The sequence below is a fragment of the Urocitellus parryii genome, chromosome 16 (genome assembly GCF_045843805.1).
Source record: "Urocitellus parryii isolate mUroPar1 chromosome 16, mUroPar1.hap1, whole genome shotgun sequence".
Lineage (NCBI taxonomy): Eukaryota > Metazoa > Chordata > Mammalia > Rodentia > Sciuridae > Urocitellus > Urocitellus parryii.
In genome coordinates this window covers 16167401-16184619 of record NC_135546.1, presented here as the reverse complement: position 1 = coordinate 16184619, position 17219 = coordinate 16167401, and the positions used below count along the sequence as shown (strand labels likewise).

At 39.4% G+C, this 17219-nt stretch overlaps 1 protein-coding gene across 1 annotated transcript in view; it reads right to left on the bottom strand.

Moving 5' to 3' along the window:
* Positions 1–10460, bottom strand: part of Pparg (peroxisome proliferator activated receptor gamma) — a 139198-nt gene extending 128738 nt beyond the window's left edge. The window contains exon 1 of the mRNA XM_026383016.2: positions 10373–10460. The gene's annotated coding sequence lies outside the window, so the exon portion shown is untranslated. The remainder of the gene's footprint in view (positions 1–10372) is intronic.
* Positions 10461–17219: the final 6759 nt, after the last annotated feature.

The window sequence follows — 17219 nt, the reverse complement described above, 5'->3', positions numbered from 1 at the left end:
AAATAAAGGTCTTGGGAAGTCTTACTCTGTGGTAAAACACCCCCATGTTCAATACCTGGCACCAGAAAAATAAATAAATGAATCAATAGAAAGTAACTGTAGCAGCTATTAAAAAAAAAAAAAAAACAAAACTCTATTTACCAGCATATTCTAAAGATCAAAAGGATTGCAGGCTCTGAGAAATCAGCAAAATTGAACCTTATATATGGCTGCAAACATTAAAAGGCTGTTAATGGAGAGATGGATTATTAAATTTTGTTTTTCCCCCCTTTACAAATAGTCAGGCAAAGAGTTAAGGGAAGTTGAATGTGCAAACCAAAATTTAAGTATGAAATAAAAATTTGGATATAACAGAAAAAAATTCATTTAGGTTTCTTTATGCTGACTTCAGTGGCTTTAAGGGAGTGAAAGGGGTAGAAGATTTTCAGTGTGTAATATATTCTTTGCTTTGATCTTTACTGGTTAGGGTCACTGATACACTAAAAAGAAAGAAAAGCTATACATATAAGGTTTTATTAGAGAAGTAATTTTTATACTACTGTATAAACTTTGTAAAAGAGAGAAAAAATACATATGAAGTCTTCCACGTCCCACTTTAATATAACTATTATGACTTTTGTATAGTCCCTTCCAGATTTTTCATGTACATGTTATATAATCAATAGTGCACACACATTTTTTACTCATGTGTATGTGTGTGTGTGTGTGTGTGTGTGTTTGCTGGAGATCAAACCCAGGTCCTCATGCATACTAGGCAAGTACTCTATAACACTGAGCTACATCCCCAGCCCTTTTCTATTTTTTTTATTTAATATTTTTTTCTGAGGTGCTAGTGGTCTTCTAAGTCATTGTAGTAACTGTATATCCCATGTAGTCACTGTACCATAATTTACTTAACCATTCCCCTAATATTAAATATTTAAGTTACTTCCAATTACAGGTTCTTGTAACAATGCTTTTTATGAAAGTCTTTATACATATAGTTTTTCCTATACCCTCCACCATTTGGAAAAAAGTCCTAGAAGCTGGGATATAGCATCAGAATTTACAACATATTACCCAATTGCTTTCTAAGGGGACTGAACTAAATCAAATCAGAGATAAGTGAGTCCAAATTTCTTCAGTCCCTGAATCATAAGTGTGTGTGTGTGTGTGTGTGTGTGTGTGTGTGTGTGTGTGTTGCCAGAATTTAAACCAAAATCCATGTATACCAAGCATGTACTGCACTCCTGAGTTAAACCCCCCCAGCCCACTCCCTGGATCAGAAAAAAAAAATCATCAGCAATCATTGGGAAAGGTATATTATTAAGCTGGAATTCAAGATTACACATTTGTATCTTAAAATCTGTTTAACGTGAACCACTTCTCTAGGATTTGATCATCCCCCACAGTCTTAGAAAAATCCAGTCTTTGATTTGGAGACTCAGGATTCCTAATGACCATTCGAAGACAAAAAAGAACCAGCCTCACCCTAAGAAGTGAGCCAGCCAGACTGTCTTGACATGAGCTTATTGACAGCAATGCTAAGATTTTTTTTTCTTTTCTACTGATAAAAGGACAAGTCAATGGGGTAATTTTACAAGATGGTTGCAAAGGATTCTATGAATGGGGAGAAATATGGCAAACAATTTAACTCTAGGCAAGGGTAAAACCTACTAAATAAAATCCAGCCTGAGGGCATGAACAAATGCTCTGCACACTATCAGATGGAATGCAGGAATCTTCTTGGACCAGGGTCCCTGAACAGTATATTATACTAGAATATCTAAAACACAGATATCTTCAGAGGTTCTGATTCAGCAGGACTGGGGTGGGACTCAATAATTTGCATTTCTAACAAAAATTTCCGAAATGATGCTGATGCTGATGGTTCCAGGACCACACTTTGAGAATTACTGTCTTAGACAATTACTAATTTTGGTGGGGAGGGGTGGTTCCTGGGGATTAAACCCAGGGCCTCTCAAATGCTGCACAACATGCTCTAGGACTGAGCTATGTTGCCAGACTTTTTTATTTGGAGACAGGGTCTCACTCAATTGCCCAGGCTGCCTTCAAAGTGATCCTCCTCCTCCCTCAGCCTCCCAGGTAGCTGGGATTACAGGCATGCACTACCTCACCTGGCTATTTCTTAATTCTTATAAAAACATTTATACTGAGTGTCTCTTAAGCACTGTGCTGCATGTTGCAGAGAGAGATATGAAACCCTGTTGGCACCTACCTTCAAAAGAATGAAAATCTATATTTCTGCTGACACTGAACTACTCTAGTCCTAAAAACCAACAAATTTGAGCCTTGTTGAACACAAAGTTTAAAAATATATAATACTGCCTTTAAATAAAGCCAGGATGTTTCTAACTAGTTCCAAATGCTTTAGGAAAACATGTAGTAATTCTACATTGCCAAATGCCTGCCTGGGTATTTTATTCACTCTTCTGGATTAAGCCAACACATGCAAATGATTTTTTTTGAAGTTTCTACTTCACTTATATTTATATCATTCATATGTTTGTTTTCTTTTATAAACCTTATTCACTATATAAAAAGAGCAGAGAATTTATATTGGGCACTTTTCCATATGTAGTTCAAAACTTATTTACATAGGTTAATTTTCAGCTGCCAGAAAAGAACAATATTTAGGAAGGTACTGGGATACTGTTTTAGATTTATGGACGAGCAAGGTCATGTAGAAAATCAATGACAAGTAAGCAATGTGCTTAGTCATGAGGCATGAGGGTGGCCCATACTTAACAGTGAAACACCAACAATTAGCTGATTCATAGAGTTAATGAACTTGAGACAGTTACTAAGCTTTTCTTTCTTTTTTCTTTTTTCTTTTTTTTTTTTTTTTTTTTGTACTTGAGATTGAACCCAGTGATGCTTTTATGCCTGTCCCTTTTATTTTTTTATTCTGAGACAGGGTCTCACTAAATTGCTGAGGCTGGCCTCAAACTCACAATCCTCTTGCCTCAGCCTCCTGAGTGGCTGGGTTGATAGGCGTGTACCACCACACCCAGCTGAACTTTTATTTCTAACAGAGACCCACTGCCTTGAAATAACTATTTTCAGCCAAAAGAATAAAATAAAGTATGTAAGAAATTTTATGATCTGCGGGTGTGCCAAAGACGGAAACATTATTTTTTAATTATTTATTTTTTATAACTTTATTTGATTGATTTTTTTTTTTAATGTGGTGCTGAGGATTGAATCCAGTGCCTCACATGTGCTAGGCAAGTGCTCTACCACTGAGCCACAACCCCAGCCCTTAAACATTATTTTTACTTTCTTGGTCTTTTTTTAAATTTTTTTTTTTCTGAAGTGATTGAAATGCCCCTCTCATATCAATCTCTTAGGAAGCAACTTTCCAAACTGGCAGAACTAACTCATAAGGAATGGAACACTGGTTTAACATAGAGAAAACAGAGGAGACGTACTATTTGACCACTTGATTACATTAACCAACCTCGGTCTTATACCTCCTGACTTTGGTAATGTTGCCTAGGAAAATTGATATTTTATAACTGCTTGTTTTCTTTGAGGCCAAAATGGTTCAAGGAAGATTTGCAACTTGTTTTGATTTTTAAGAGAAAAAAATGAAGGCATGATGAGTGCATAGATCTTTCCCTATCACTGCTATCCCACACGGTTATTTTCGTTTTTTATTGCACAGGGGCTGGCTCATGGGGGAAACTGGGACAAGCATTACCTTAATTTTATTTATTTATTTTCTCTCCTGATCCCCTCTGTTCAACTCCAGATACGTTCTCTACTTCTTCCAGGCCTTGTTTTCAGGTAGCAAGGAAATAACCAACTCGCTCAAGTTCTTCCTGATAGCGCGATGTTATGAATTTGCCCGGCTAGGAACAATGGCTTTCTAACAGTGGACTCCAGCCCTGAGATCGATAAAGACATTTAAGGAGTTCTTTCCAGAACTTCACCATTGCACTCAGTCCGTCTGACAGTTATGTTTCCCCATGGCCCTCACTATAAAGGAAGATTTATTGCTTAAACATACAGGGTGAAATTGTGTAACCTCTTTCCATTCCCTTTCTGGATTCTTTCCTGAAGGAAATTTGAGAGCCACAGAGAACAATGATAAGTGGCACTTTTAGAATACACAGTGATTCTAGAATCCTATAGTGTCATCCTGGAACAGGGTAAATTCTCTGAAACCAAACTTCTGTTCCAGGACACCGTAACCACACATCCTGTTGATGGTGGGAGTTGAGCACACAAGGATCTGTCACACTCCTACTCAGGGTATTTCCCTATTGCTGTCCCTCCCTCCTATCTACCTTCTCCTTATCTGTGGCAAACTGTGAAGGACTTCTCGCCCTAGGTTGATGCTAATCTGAACTCTTCCCAGAGGTCATATAATTTGTCTCAATATGTCTTACCTATAATGTCATTCAGATGAGTCCACAAATTAAGGCATTTTTTTAAAAAAAGTGAAACAGTTAAACTTTGGCAATGAATTTATTTTCTAAGAACAATCAAGTGGGGGCTTGGGAGTGGTAGAGCCCTTGCCCAACATGCATAAGGCTCTGAGTTCAATTCCCCAAAACCTCAAAACCAACCAGCCAACCAACCAACCAATGAAGTGAGGCTTGGGGTTTTTTGCTTGGTAGTAAAGTGTATGCTTAGCATGTTTTGAGCCCCTGGGTTCAATCCCCAGCACCAAAATAAATAAACACATACATAAATAATAAACATATGAAACGATTTTTTTTTAAAAAAATAACAAAGCATAATAAAAATAAACAGATACTGGATTAAATTGAAATAAACCATTCTATGATCAAGTTTAAATCCTGACCGGGAGGTTTTAAAATCTTACTTTAATTGGTTCAAGTTGCACGGATTGACAATGTCATTTCTTTCCGTTCTGAGAAAATGCAGCTGCGAAAAGAAATTCACTGCCTGCTGTCCCAACTTCAATTGAGAATGGCCTGTTCACTAGAATCCCTGAAGGTGCAATAATGACTCCAAAAAAAGCATAAATTATGCTTGCAATTAAGAGAGTAGACGTTAATGAACTCCTTGATCCCCACCCCCAAAGGGAAACCCACATGAATGAACTTGCTTTTGAGGTGACAGGGACACCCACCCCACCTACCAGTACTAGCTTGAGCGACTGACTCTTTGCCTTCCATTTCCCTGTCCTTTTAGTTAGGTGCTTGCTTGGGACTGAGCGAGCAGAGAGGTAGACCAGGTGCACTGAGCAGTTAGCTCCGGCCCAGCCAGGGTGGGAGGGATCCTCCCAGGCACCACACGTGAGTCCTGAGTCGCTGTCACTCCAGGCTACTCTCAGCTCACCAGAGTGCCACTGGGGATCCGGCCCCTTGTTTGCAACACTCAGTCCAAGTCCCTTCCTTTCTCACCCAGGAGACACTTCGAGATGATATGTATTATTTCGTTCTGAAGGAGAATTTAAAACGTACTCCTTGGATAGTACACGATTAATCATATATTTGTCCAATTGCTCCCTGTTAATAAATAGGTGAGTTATTAGGAAGCATATTAACTTTTCATGCTACTGGAATACTACTTGTTGGTTACTGCCTGTTGAAAGGGACCTCATTTTAAAACACAAGCACAAGTCACTGCTTAGTCTTTTAGGCTCCATAGTAAACTGTCTTCTGGGCAGACGGATAATCGGCCTCACTGGAAAACACATTTGCTCCCGGATAACATGTTTGACAAATTCTCAGATTGCGCCATAGAGACATAAAGAACAGAGGGCTAGGGATGTAGCTCAGTGGCAGAGTGCTTGCCTAGCATGCATGAGGCCCTGGGTTCCATCCCCAGCACTGGGAAAAAAAAAAAATGTGAGGAACAGAAATTTAGGGCTGAGGCTGCGGCTCAGTGGTGGAGCGCTTGCCTAGTATGTGTGAGGCACTGGGTTTGATTCTCAGCACTGCATATAAATAAACAAACAAATAAATAAATAAGGGCCCAATCACAATTAAAAAATAATAGAGATTTGTGAAATAAAAGCACAATCCATGCCTTCTAGACGCATAAAAAGTAAATATTAATCTACTTGTGTACACAGGACTCACAAAGACGGAAGATTAGACTTGATTTTTGTCTGAAGTCATCAGGGAATCGGAAATATAATTTTAAAATGAATAATGAAATATTCTAAGAAACATTTTATGAATTCACAAGCATTATCTTCAAACTAATAATCTCAACATTAGTACTGGGGTGTACTAAAAGAGTAAAAGAGTTAGCTATGACACAGCTACTCAGGAAGGTCAATTACTCATTTAAGATACACAGGTTTGCTGATAAAAGTCTTAAAATCATACCTCCCAGAACAAGGAATAATAACTGAAATATTTTTCCCACTTCGCAAATGAGGAACTTGAGCTAGAAAGGGTAACTGACTGGCCCCAGCTATAAAAAATTGAAACAGTTAAACAATGTAAACATTCATATTCTAAACTGAATACTCAGTATTAAATTGCTGATGTACATTTATGGTCAGAGAAATACTAAGAACACATAAACCCGTTTCTTAAAGTAATAACTGTAGCATACACTATCAGTGGTGTCTTAACATCTATCATAAAAATGTTCCCCAAATATTGCCTACCATGGGCGAATAGATTTCCAAGAATCTAATGAAGTATGTTAGGTGAATAAAAATCAAAATTCACCGTTTTTATTAAATAATAGCTTTAAAACATGTACTGAAACAGACTTTATTACTGTACATATATATGTAACTACATGACTAATATTAGTCTGCAACATGTACACTCAGAAAAATGAGAAATTATATCCCATCTATGTATGATATATCATAAGTGCATAAATGCATTCTACTGTTATGTACAACTAATTTAAAAAATTTTAAAAATTAAAAAAAAACATGTACTGTGTAACTCCCTTGAATCTACTTCTGTATTCAGAGAAAATACAAATAGTAAATAAGAAACCCCAGGAAGATTTCAAATGATCTTCAAATTTAAATATTGACGTTGTCTGCGAGGAAACTATGCAGTATGACGTTCTAGGGCTTTCTATGCTGGCAAGATGGATATTGACAGATCTCACTGTTTTTTGGTGGCGTCAAATAGGATCAGTCTCAAAGGACTTTTTGTAAACAACCTAAAATCGCTGCCCTTTATGTTGCTTTTAGGTGTGAAGGAAGAGAATTAAGGAATAGATAATGAAGGAATCTACCCCCCCCCCCCAAAAGGCAAAGCAAGTTGGAAATTCAGTTTAATAGTTTGTGGGGACAGTGCACGCTTGTGCTCACAGACCGGTTGACTTAAATCCAGTTTTCTTGACTAGTGAATTTTTAAAATCCTTTACAACTAATATTTACTTAGTGAAATCCTATAAAAGTGAAAACTTCTTGCAGTACATTTGCCACACCTTATCACGCCCATGATATTTCCAAGTTCAAATGACAATGAAATCAGCAGAAAATACACCTACAAATTAGAATGACCAACGTTTTCTGTTGTGTGCACTGGTCATAGACAGATCCTATGAAAGAAGCAAAAATTTGGGCCAGGATACAGAAAGCACTTGGAAAATATTATTTAAACATATTTTTCATATTTGTCAAAAGTCTTCTGTTATTAATAACCACGTCATAATTTGAAAACTAAATGAAATGTGTTATTAACACTTGGATATGTTTCCACAGAGATGCCTTTTCATAGACAGCTTCAACAGATAACCATCTTGACAAGGTTAGTGGCAAACATTCTTATTTTCACAGAATTACACAAGAGAAAATAAGTATCTGTTGATATTTATATAATTTACTGATTAAAAATAATCAAGTTGCAAGATCAGTAAGCCATTTCTACCTGATATTCCTAAAATCACACTTTGTGTCCTATATGAATTTTAAAAGTCGTAAGGATTTTTAAATATTGTAATTTTTAAAAAAATGTCACCTAGGACTTTTTGGAAAGTAATTCTGAAACATAAAGAAATGAATGCTAAAGGAAATGAGTTCCTTTGAAGAAAATATTGCATTTAATTGTTAGTAATCGCAAAAATATTTCCAAAGTACCCTCAAGTTCAATAAAAAATATGATGCTAGTGGCCATTTTAGTTTTATTTTTTTTTTTAAAAGAAGAAATTACACTCTCTCAAATGTCAAAGAATGACCAACCAACAGTACAAAAGTCTTCGGCCTGGAATTCTCCAAAACTTTATACTTCACTGATGCCATGGGTGTATAGCAGTTATTATAAGAGCTGGAAACAAACTTTTACATATGAAAAAAAGTTTCTGATTAAAAAATAAAAGCTTCAGGAGCTGGGCTTGTGGCTCAGTGGTGGAGCGCTTGCCTCACTGCATATAAATAAGTGAATAAAATAAAGATCCATCAACACTAAAAAAAAATTTAAGAAAATAAAAATAAAAAATAAAAGCATCAATAGTGTTTTTCCTCTCTTTCCAATGACTTGCAGAAGATTGAGAAGGCCACTAGTTGGTTCTAAGACCTTTTCATTGAAGATACAATCATCAGCAAATTAAATATCAAATATCACATAATTTAAATAAAGGAGAAAAATTATGTGACGTTTAAAGAAGGACAAAAATGGATGGTTTGGCAACCCACTTCACTCTTGGGCTAATGCGACATTAGTTTTGTATATTAAGATGAATATTATGGTTCAATATTTAGCTCCAGAGAGAGTCTGACTGAAAATATACTACACAAAAATTAAAGTCGCAGCAGAATCTTTTGAAATATCACTCCAAACACTAATTGTTAGCAACTAAGAGTGTTTCTGCCCAACTTTGATAAGAGTGTTTCTCTGAGAAACCACATTTAATGACTGTCACTCCCCACACCAGAAAGATTTTCTGAAGCATCTATCCCCATCGCTTATGTTTTCAGTCACTTAGCTATAGACAGGAAGACTGCAGCAGAACACCTGAGATTAGCTGAAGACCTGCCCAGGTTCAAGAATAAGTTATTCACTGCTTTTCTTAATAACTCTTAATAACAATTGTTTCGTGAATGATTTTAGAAAAAAGTTGACAGTCCACTAATGTACTTCAAAATCAAGAATTTTTTCCCCCAGCAACAGCTATCCTAGAACTCAGTTCACCACTTTGTCTGAATTTCAAATGAGAATAAACACAGATTAATTCTACATTTTGTCCCCAACTATTCTCTTTTTCACCTAAAATAACTGACACTATTTTTTTTTTCCCCTACCATCAGCCTCAGACCCAAGTGGATCCGATTCTTGCTGTAAAACAAGCACACTGCAAGATAATAATGATACAAATACAGAAGGTGAGAGTAATTTTGCCAGTTTTGGACATCTCACCAACACATTCCAACCAAAGGCAATTAAAGGGAGCCGACTCACCTAAGTAATGGGGAGTTAGCAAGAAGACTTTAGAAATGCAGCCTTCTGATCACCAGCAGAGGTAAAGGCCCCTTCTTTACCTACCAACTGCCCTTATATAAAAGCAGCAGTTTGGTTACTCCCAGTTTCTGCCTCCTTACCTTAGGCCCCGCCCCAAATACCGAAGTATTAAGTACCAGGACAGCACACCCACCTCCACCCCCAGCGTCGAGGGACGGCAGATCTGGTGGCCGATTCCACCCCTATGTACCCTCAGCCAGACTACAAAGCGACGCAGTTTACGCCTGGCACGTGTGGCAGCCACATCACAGCGATTTGACCTTTCCAAACACCTGGGGGTGCGGGTGGGACCGGGGACCCGCAGTCGGCATCCCCTCCAACAGGGAGGAGCCCGGTGGACATCCCTCAGGGCCGGCACACCCAGGCCAGGTGGCCCCCAAGTGCGCCTCTCTCTGAAAACTGTCACCACGACCCACAGAAAGCCACCGCTGCTGAAGTTCTTGGAGACTCAGGGCGACCTCCCCGTCCAGGGAACTCCGCGGCCGCGGGACGGACGGACGCGGGAGCCACGCTCCTCCTCATCCCGGACACCCGGTCCCAAAGTTCCCCGACGCCTGCGCACCTCCTCCAGGGACGCGGAGGTCCCGGTCCTCGGGAGGGTCCCCGCGCACCCCACGCTCTCTCCAGGGGGGCCTGTCCTGGACTCGGGGACACTCGGGTTCCTGTCTACCCAGCAGAGACGGTCCGCGGCTCTCGGTCCCCGCGCCTCGCGCGCTGCCCGCGTCCTCCAGGCCGGGTCAGCTCCACGCGGGACGCCACCCTCAGCCCGCGACCTCGCTGGCCTGTCACCCGTGACCCTGTCAGTCTCAGTCCTCCCGGGACCGGGACCGTTCCTCAGCGCGGAACCTCTTCACCCGCCCGTCGGTCCGCGTCCCCTCAGACCCCGGACGCGGGTCCCTCGGCCCCGACCTCCGCGCGCCCCCTTCCCGGGCGCCGCCGGGCACTGCGACTCTGACCTGCGGCGCTGGCGGCGGCGTGGCGGCCGCTCCGGTGTCCCCGCGGCCGAGCCGAGCGCCCCAGGCGGCGGCTCCGGCTCGGGCTCCGCTCCCAGCGCGGTGGGCCCCGCCTGCCCGCCACCGAGCCGAGCGGGGCCGGGGGCGGGCGCGGGGCGGAGGCGGGGGCGGCGGCGCGCGCCCGAGGGAGCGGCCCGGGCCGGCGCCGCGCCCGCGCGCACAGTAGGGCCCTGCGCCGGGGCCACCGCGCCGCCCGCGCCCGCGCCGGCTACCTGGCCTCCCCAGCTCCTCGCAGCCACCGCTGGGAGGCGGCCCACAAATGGTCCCGTTGTCACAGAGCAGGGACCCGAAGTCCAGAAAGATGCCCACCGTCTGGTCCCGTCGGCGCCGGGGCCCTCCCTCTCCATCTCTCCGCCAGGCTCGCCCTCGGGTGGTCCCCGAGACGCTTCCCCCCCAGAGGGGCTCTCCAAGGAGACTTTGAAAAAAGAAAGGAAAAAAAAAAATGAATGAAATAATATTGAGGATCACCTGGGTTTTATCTTAGACCCTAATGAAACCGCATACCCCCGGAGCTCCCCCTTTTTGCCTTTGTCATTTACATCCCTCTTCGCCAAGGGACAGTTTTAATCATTCAAAGTGTTCCTTAAAATCATGAACAGAATTTCTTAAATTCTTCAGCAGTGTTTCTTACAGGGAGGGACCGGGATTCCTGGAGGGGGGTGGGGATTCCGGGAGGGAGAATCGCAGGTTTTCAAGTTCTCCTTAAAACTTTTTTTTTTTTTTTTAATTCTAGGTCTGGGGGCTGGGGATGTGGCTCAAGCGGTAGTGCACTCCCCTGGCATGCGTGCGGCCCAGGTTCGATCCTCAGCACCACATACCAACAAAGATGTTGTGTCCGCCAAGAACTAAAAAATAAATATTAAAAATTCTCTCTCTCTCTCTCTCTCTCTCTCTCTCTCTCTCTCTCTCGCTCTCTCTCTCTCTCTCCTCTCTCACTCTCTCTTAAAAAAAAAAAAACATTTAAAAAAAAAAATTCTAGGTCTGGGTTTTCTTGGGAAGGCAAAAGGCAGGGAAGCCCTAGACTTCCAGATGCCTATCAACGTCTTGCTCAGGATGCCTTCCTGCCCTTAGCATCTCCATTTGTTGGGGATGCCCAGTAGTTTGTGAGCGTATCACTAGGGAGAAAGCTCAGGGCTTGACCCAACAGATTCATGTCCTTCTGCTCCTTCCCCCCTGCTCTAAAATAACAAGAGGCACCGGAATATGGGGACTTGGAAGACTCTTTATTAACCAAAGAGAAACCCCCGTTTCTTTGCCTGTCATTTAGGCGGGCAGCTTGACAGGGTTCAACACTGTAACCCTCAGGCAGAATGAGGGCTCACATTCTCCTTCTAATTCATTCCAGATTTCTGATCTGCTTTTTAAAATATAGCTTTATTGAGATATAATCTTACAATTTACACGATATAAACTTAGATACTATACATTTAAAATGCACAACTCAGTGAGTTTTAGCCTGTTGACGAATTTGTGTCACCAACACTGTACTCTAATTTTGGAACACTTTCTTCACTCTAAAGAGAAACTTTCTTCTCATTAAGTCATCCTCACCAATGCTGGGTAACCACTAACCTACTTTCTTTCTGTCTCTATAGATTTATCTATTCTGGACATTTCATATAAATGGAGTCATACAATCATACGAGAGGTGTGTGTGTGTGTGTGTGTGTGTGTGTGTGTGTGTATGTGTTACTGGGGATTAAACCCAGGGGAACTCTACCCTGAGCTACATCTCTGTTTCGTTTTGACTTTTATTATTACTTTATTAATTTTGAGACAGTGTCTCACTAAGTTGACCAGACTAACCTTGAACTTGCAGTCCTCCTGCCTCAGCCTTCCAAGTAGCTAGGTTACAGTTGTATGCCACCAATAATGAAGTCTTTAGTGACTCTCTCCACTGAGCCTAAGATTTTCAAGGCTCCTCCATGCTGTAGCTTATGTCACCATTTTGTCACTTTTATGTGGACAAATCATATTTCACTGTGTGCATATGCCACATTGTTTTTGGCCATCTATCCATGTATTGATGATCAGTTTCTTCTGTGTGGCTTTTAGAATAATGCTACTATGAACTTTCATTTGCAAGGTGATTTGTGTATAGATTTCATTTCTCTTGGGTGTATACCTCGGGTCAGAATTGCTATAATTCATGGGAACTCTGTTTTTGAGGAACTGCCTAGAATCCTCATATGCTGCTAGTGAGAATGTAAATAAATATATGAGCAATACATGAGGATGTTCATCCTTGTTAGTCCTCGCCACTGTCTTTTTTTACTTGATACCTCATGGAATTGCCTTTCCCTTGTGACTAATCATATTAAGCCCCTTTTCATGTGCTAATTGGCCATCTGTGTACTTTCTTTTGAAGAAAAGCCTATGCAAGTCTTTTGCTCATTTTTAAATTGGGTTGTCTTTTTTGATTGTCGAGTTGTAAGAGTCATTTATATTCTGTGTACAAGTCCCTTATTATATATATGGTTTGCAAGTACTTTCTCCCATCCTCTCAGTTGTTGTTTTATTTTCTTGATGATGTCATCAGAAACTCAAAGAGTTTTTCATTTGTGATGAAGGCCAATTAATTTTTTAAAAATTTTGGTGGGATATCAATGACTAATCTAAAGCCATACATTTTACTCCTAAGAGTTTTATTAGCTTAGCTCTTACATATAGGTTTGTGATCCATTTTGACTTAGATTCTGTATGTGATGTAATGTAGGGGGCCAATCTGCTTTCGGTAGGGAAATTCCCATAATTCATCAACAGTCACTGAGGGGAATTCCAATTCAGTAAGGTCACAAATGGTACAAGCTTTAAAGTTGATCTGAATATTTTCTAAAGTCTTCTGAAACAAAGATTGTGAGATTTTTTTTAAAAAAAGCAATCTAAACTATCTAAACACGACAAGTTAGCAATATAAAATGAAAGAGTAGCACTATTTCAAACTGTTAAGTCTTGACCCATTAGTGGGTTTTGAAATTATTTTATTGGGTCCTAGCTCATACATATTTTTTTTAAGTCAAGTTAAAAGAACAGACTAGAAAACAGAAACTATCAGAATGCAACTCCTGTATCAAAATGTTGTTTCAGAACTTGTGTGAGTGTGTGTGAGTGTGTGTGTGTGTGTGTGTGTGTGTGTGTTAGTGGGTGGAGGGGGGTGTATCAGGAGTTGGTGTAAAATGTGGGCCACATTTTTAAAAGTTGGAATGACACTGTATAAACCACAGTTGTAGAATTCTTTCTTTCCACAAACATTTATTGAGAGCTTATTTTGTGCCAGGCCCTCTGCTAAGTGCTGGGGATAAAATGATAAACACCACATGGTCTCCACCCTGCAGCAGCCCACATATGGAGTAGGATCCATATGGAATTTCTAGAGACAGAAGATTGGGCCTAATTCTGTTCTCCCCAACCACAAAGATTCCTTCCAAATATTGGTGTTGAGTCTCATGACTTTTTTTTTTAATTAATGCTCAGTGATTTACTTCATTTGAGATTTATAGACATAGAATTTTTCTTCCAAAGAGTGGAACTTTGTTCCCAGGTTCATAATTACATACTATGTTGATTATATTGTGAAGGAAGTACAGGTCTCGTAATGGGAGGTGACTTGCAACTGAATTGATTTTCATTTGACTTCAACTACATTTAAACTAACCTCACTGTGTAAAACTCTGGTGTTTAAATATTTTTAGGGGAGAAATTAAAAAAATAATAACAAATTTATTTATTTTTCCAAGAGGTCCTGCAAACCAGGGTATTGGCATTATTAATAGTGACATTTTGCCATTTTAAAGACTGAGTTAATGAAATAAATGTCCCTTATTTCTAAGTCATCTAATGGAGTTATTCATTTATAGCAGCCGTACACAATCACGGCTCTGACATGGGCTCCCCCTCTTTATCTGTGACACCATTTATCAATCTCCAGACACTATAAATTCCCAGGAGATTTAGAAGATCTTAATTTAAAATTTAAGAAGTCATAAGCAGTTCAACATGACAGACAGATTAAATGCACAGATGCACACACGTATACACACACACACACACACAGAGTCACCTACTTTTTGAATAGCATGTTCCCACGTGTAATTTTTAAATCCAGTAATGAAATTTTACCTGTAACTCCCAATTTGACTTTGAGTCTTACTAAAGGTCCTTTTGAAGTTCTTAAGTACCAAAGCTGAGCTTGTAAGACTTTCTTCAAAATTCAGATGGCTTGATTTCTTCCATATATCTCTCTGCTTAATTCAGCATTCTATTTATGTTTTGAGTGTTTGCCTAGAAATAAAAGATGGAACATTTTAATTAAGGAATCATCAGGTGGGACCGGGGGTGTAGCTCAGTGGTAGAGCGCTTGCCTAGATAGTGGTATCCCATAAGGCCTTGGGTGTGAACCCCAGTAAATCTCATCCCCGACACATGCACACACAAATCACTATGTAAGAATGGAACATAGCTATATTTGGTGAAAAATGGAGATATAGCCAACTTGATACATATATGTTTATTTATTAATGCTTCAACTTATAGCTGTCTTTCAAGTAATTTGCAAAAACTGAAAGAGACATAATTTCAAGGCCCTACTCTCAATGATGCTCTTTCCTTCAATATTGAATTAAATCACTCTTTGTTTTTCTTTTACTCCTCTATTTAAAAAAAAAAAAACTTCTCTTTCTTTTTCCTGATGGGTGAACTGCCACAAAATTAATAATAACATTTAATTTGGGGAAAATTTCTGTTGTAATTTCAATAGTTTTGAGTTAGGCTATTTAAGTGTTAAGGTTTTAATGATTTGAAAACATATTTTAAAGATTCAAAAATAGTTTCCATTTTGGGAAATAAAAAAGTGAGCTATTTGCCCTGCTCTCTCATTTTTTTCCTCCACTTTTTATGCTAAAAATTGACTATGTAGGGCTGGGATTGTGGCTCAGCGGTAGAGTGCTCGCCTAGCATGGGCGGGACCCAGGTTCGATTCTCAGCACCACATAAAAATAAAGGCATTGTGTTGTGTCCATCTACAAAAAAAAAAAAAAAAAGATTCTCTCTCTAAAAAAAAATAAAATAAAAAATAAAAATAAAGGCATTGTGTTGTGTCCATCTACATCTAAAAAATAAATATTTTTAAAAAATTGTGTATTCTACTGACTTCTACTTATCAAAAAGCAAGAAGCAGAAGTAGTAAAATTTAGAAAGAATACCCATAATCACCTTGGATGACAAATTATAGTACTTTGTTTTTTCCTTTTAAGAATTTTGTTTTAATTAAGTAACAGTATAATGTAACGAGATCTTGACCTTTATTTCTATTCAGTGTGACCTTGAGCAGGAGAATCAATCCTAGGCTTAGTTTCCTCCTTTATAAAATGAAACTACAGGAGCTGGGGATATGACTCAGTGTTACAGTGCTTGGCTAGCATGTGTGAGATGCCAGGTTTGATTCCCAATACTGGAAAAAAAAAAAAAAACATATAAAATGAAACTAATATATTCTCATAATTTCTTCAATAAAATAACATAAGAAAATACCAAGTCAGGCTCCTAGTAAGAACTTGATAAATGTAATTTATTAACTCCATGAAGTATTGAGTATTTTTTTCTAATAATTATTTATTGAAATATAGTTTGAATGCTATTGGTACCAGGGATTGAACTCAGAGGCACTTGATCACTGAGCCACATCCCCAGCCCTATTTTGTATTTTATTTAGAGACAGGGTCTCACCGAGTTGCTTAGGGCCTTTCTAAGTTGCTGAGGCTGGCTCATGAACTCCTAATCTTCCTGCCTCAGGCTACTGAGTCACTAGGATTATAGTATGTTTGATATATATATATATATATATATATATATATATATATATATATATATAATATCTTCATTTTATTGATTTATTTTTATGTCGTGAATAAAACCCAGGGCTTTGCACGTGCAAGGCAAATACTCTACCACTGAGCCACAACTCCAGGCCTATATGTTTGCTTTTTGATTACCCATCTATAGCGATATTTTACTACTTTATCTTTTTATTTCTTGCATGCAAAAATCACTAGTTCAATTAATAGGCTTTGATTTAACTACAAATTTCTGCATGAGAATGGTTTTCTCAGGACACCTGTGTTAATTTGTAGATCCTGGGCCTTGTCCTATAAAACTAAAATCCAAAACTAAAAAACAAAAAAATATTATGCAACATATTAGACATACATAAAAGTAAACAGAACGGTACCACAAAGCCCCCACGGACCCCTAAGCCAATTTCAGTTCATGGTCAATCCCATTTCATCTGTATTCTTACCCAAGTTCCTCCCTCCTGTATAATCCTGAAGTCAATTACATATAATGCATTTCATCATAAAACTTCCCAACCGTTTTAAAATGTTGTTCTTAGATCTTTGATTTAAAAGTTGGGAAGAATTGATTTGCTCCGGGAGGTTTTGGATTTATCTAAAAATTGTTTTCTCCACTGAAATTTTTTCCCATGCTTAACATCTGTCATTCGTGAGTTATAAAATGTGTGCGTTGCCCAGAGGAGCACCGTGGGTGCCCTCCAGCAGAGCAACCAAGGGCATAAACATGTCCAGGCTAAGAAATAGGCAAGGGACCTGAACCTGAGGAAAGGTAATTAGGGCAATTTCAGTTGCTAAAACAAACAAATTAAAACAAAACAAAACAAAAAAGCAAAATATATACTTGTGCCAAGAAGAGACATAGCAGATACTGGTCCCCTAAATTTTGGGAGAGTCTAGGATGGGTAGATCCCTGGAGGACGGTCACTTTTACCCTCTTTGAC